The 3,610-nt window shown below is 44.0% G+C and overlaps 1 long non-coding RNA gene across 1 annotated transcript; it reads right to left on the bottom strand.

Moving 5' to 3' along the window:
* Nucleotides 1-270: 270 nt before the first annotated feature.
* On the bottom strand, nt 271-2,688 carry LOC143441606 (uncharacterized). The gene is made up of 2 exons (XR_013109169.1): nt 2,560-2,688; nt 271-1,523 (listed from the first exon to the last, which is right to left on the bottom strand). It is a non-coding gene; the product is annotated as an uncharacterized LOC143441606 (long non-coding RNA).
* Nucleotides 2,689-3,610: the final 922 nt, after the last annotated feature.

Raw genomic sequence — 3,610 nt, 5'->3', positions numbered from 1 at the left:
AAGCTATAATGTCAATGCTGCATTCCTTAAAGGGTAGGTTCTTAAGGTGGTGCTAGTGAGAGGTGGTGGAATCCTTAGGGGATAGAGCCTAATGGGGGGTGCTTAGGTTACTGAGAGAACACCTAAATTCTAGCCTACTCTCCAATGTTGCTCCCTTATCCTGAGGTTTATAACTCATTTTACTTGACTAACCCTTCTACCTCAGTGTGTTATACCACAAGTACAAAGAACAACACCAGTGGATCAGGAACTAGAAGCTCTGAAACCATGACACCAAGTAAACATTTTATCTTCATACATTGACTATTTCAGGTCATTTGTAATAGTGACAGGGAGCTCATTAATGGAAGGGCCACCCTCAATCCAACCCCTGGCATCAGGCATCTAGAAAAGGGAGGTCTTGATTCTCCCTAGGAATTTTGGGGAAAGAGCAGTCATAAGGCCAAACAGTGAACTTACACAGCTGTGGTTTGAATGAGGAAGGCCACAAAGGCTCAAGTGTTTGAATGCTTCATTCCCACTTGGGGGAACTGTTTGGGAAAGATTAGGAGGCGTGACCTTGTTGGAGGAGGTGTGTAACTGGGTATGGGCTTTAAGTTTTCAAAAAGTCCATGCCATTCCCAATTAGCTTGCAAGTGCCTCACCCTCTCCCTGCCTCCTGATTACAGGTCTCAGTTACTGCTCTAGTACCATGCCTGCTTGCCTGCTGCTATGCTCCTTACCGTGATGGGCATGGACTCACTCTCTAAAACTGAAAACCAAAAATCCCCCACTAAACTCTTTCTTCTCTAAGTTGCCTTGATTCTGTTGTTTTAACCACAGCAATGGAAATGTAACTAAGACATCATGCTGAGAGCAATGACAGTCATCCTCACGTCCACAGGATCCACATCCATGCATGTAATTGACCACAGATCATGTGACTGGAAATGTACCTTGGTCTATGATAATAATATCTGTATTGAGTAAACACATTTTTCTTTACTGCACCCCAAACCACACTTCATGGCAACTCTTTTCATGTTACATGCATTATTGAATATTGAGTGCTCTAAGTAATCTAGAGATGATTTAAAGTATAAAAGAGAAGGTACTTAGTCCACGTGTGACCACTCCACCAGTTCATATCAGTGATTGCAGCATCTATGATTGTGGTGTATGTGGGGATCTTGGAATCAGCCTTCCATGGATACTGTCTTTGTTAACCTCTAATTACCAGGAAAAGCTGTAGGCAGTTTTTTGTTGTTATTTGTTCCAGAACAGAGTTGTCTTCAAGGTAACATGATTTCTTCTTTGCTTCATCTTAATCAAATAATTTCAAGATCAGTCTCAGAGTGCAAGGAGAGTGTTTGGAGGTTGCAGGTCTGTGTTCCAGCAGCAGGGATGCTCAGTTGCAGAAGAGAGCAGTCTATTCTTACTGCGAGTGCTCACGGGGAAGTACCAGGCGCATGAACTTCCATCTGCCATGTTGTTCACATTCAGTTCCAGCTCCAGCCCCAGTGAACTGTCTTTGAAGCTAGGACCTTTAAATGGATAAAACTTAGTTCAAGTCAAAGGCAGATTATAATTCAATAAAAACGTGGCACCGTTATAAGAAAACGAAGAAACTGTTGTGCACAGAAGAAAGGCCATATAAGGACATGCAGAGAAAGTAGCTATGTAGAAGCCACCCTGCTGATACCTTAACCTCAGACTTGCAGTTTCCCCAGATGCCTTTCTGCTGTGGGAGTCTCCCAAGCTGTAGTATTCTGTTATAGCAATCTGATCGGGCTAAGGCAGGCACATACCCAAGAAATGAATAAGAAGGATGTTGCAGCTCATATGTGTGAAGGTCTAGTATGAGTGACATTTCAGGTGTTTATAGATACTTTTTCTCCTTTATGTGCCCAGAAGAGGACAATGATGCTAAAATTTAGCCAGCAAGCAAAGTCCAACTCAAGAGATGTCTGACTCTTGAATTTCAGGTAGATTTGGGGAATTCATAGGGTGGTTACAGTCATTTTCAGGGTACACTTAAACTTTGGTAAAGTTAGAGTTATATTCCTAAACAAAATGAACATCACTGTGGACCAGACGACAGAATAAATGAACACACACAACACAGACTGCTGCTGAAGGAATGAATGCTGGCCTACCAAGCCAACTGCCCAGAAAATAGGACCAAACTCCATCCACTATCAGGAGGGATCCTGAGTCAGGCTCCCTGCAGGAAGAACATAAGGAGGCTGGGCTCTTGGCCACAGTGACTAGAGATCCGCTTGGAAACAATGTTTGTAGCTGCAGGTAGTGATAAACCTGTCTCAGGGGTGGAGGGAAGAACAGAAGTAGCTAGTTAGTCATCTGGCATTTAAGGCAAGCTGGGTCCTAGCCTGGGAACATGGTGCCATCCATGTGGCCAGGAACCCTGGACCACAAACACCAGGGTGTAGGGAAAAGCCACAGCATGACTGTCAGACAGCAATGAAAGTAGGGAGCAGAAAGAAGAGTTCAAAGAGGAAACTCTGTTCAAAGAGGAAAAACAATTAAATTGGGGACACTGTCATTCAAGTCACTACTTACTCGGTAGTTCGGTTTTTCCATTTAACGTTTCAATAGCTGTCCTGAGCTAATCTTTTCTCTCTACCATGATCTCTTAAGAAACAGAAAAAACCAGACCTTGCGTGTTCTGTTGTGTGTCATGAGGCAGTTGGCATGTAAGTATGTCGGTGCCTAGCTGCAATGTTTTTGGGATGGTTGTGAAGGAAGGTGGTAACTCGGTGTGGCAGCCAGGGTGAGGCTTCCTGGAGAGGAAGCCTCCCTGCCAGATCTTTAAGATGCACGATGGAGTCCAAGCATCTGTCACCACAAAGACACAGCTTATAGGCTAGCTAGCCAATGGATATCTGGCTCTAGTTGATGTAGACCACAGCTGGCAGATGGACTGTCATACAAAGGCACAAATACTCGGACATTGTAGTGTGGTGGGTGGATTACAGTAATTAAATGGTGAGAGTTGTTTCATTCCCAGTTTTCACAGGCATGGAAACAGCTGGAGAGGCTTTGCCGCTGATCAAAGGTTCTGTAACTAATTAAGAGTTCATGATCAGACCCCAGGTCTCCAGCCCCTAAGCCCTGGCTGAGTTCGATACTCTCCTTATATCTCTTCATGTCTGTCTCATTTTTATTCAAATAAATGATGATCAAGAATTATAGTTTCCTGTTGATGGGGAACTTGGGGCATGCACCCGGGTGTGTGAGTTTGTGGCGAATTAATGTGGTTTTGTCTGCTCTGTGAGCCAGATATCCATTAGCCAATCTCTAAGGCAAGCCTCTGCGGGTGACAGATGTTTGGATTCAGTTATGACGAAGGAAAAGCAGCTTTGTCATCCAAGGAAAGAAAGCATTGTTTGAGGGAAAGGGAAGCCATATATAACATTGGTGGTGAATATTGTTCATTGTAGAGACACAGTCTTAAAGTGCCTGTTTAGAAGAGGGTAATGCATCCAGAAGCTTTTAACCCACTGGATTTAATTGCATCTGAGTGCCAAAGTAAACCCCTGTTCTCAAAGCTCCAGCTCGCCTCTGAGTCCTTACACTTGCTCCCAGCTGTAAGCAGAGAATGGAAGGCAGA

This window comes from Arvicanthis niloticus, chromosome 3 (genome assembly GCF_011762505.2).
Source record: "Arvicanthis niloticus isolate mArvNil1 chromosome 3, mArvNil1.pat.X, whole genome shotgun sequence".
In the NCBI taxonomy this organism is placed as follows: Eukaryota; Metazoa; Chordata; class Mammalia; order Rodentia; family Muridae; genus Arvicanthis; species Arvicanthis niloticus.
Note: the sequence above shows the minus strand (reverse complement) of the source record. Positions and strands in the feature narration are given on the sequence as shown.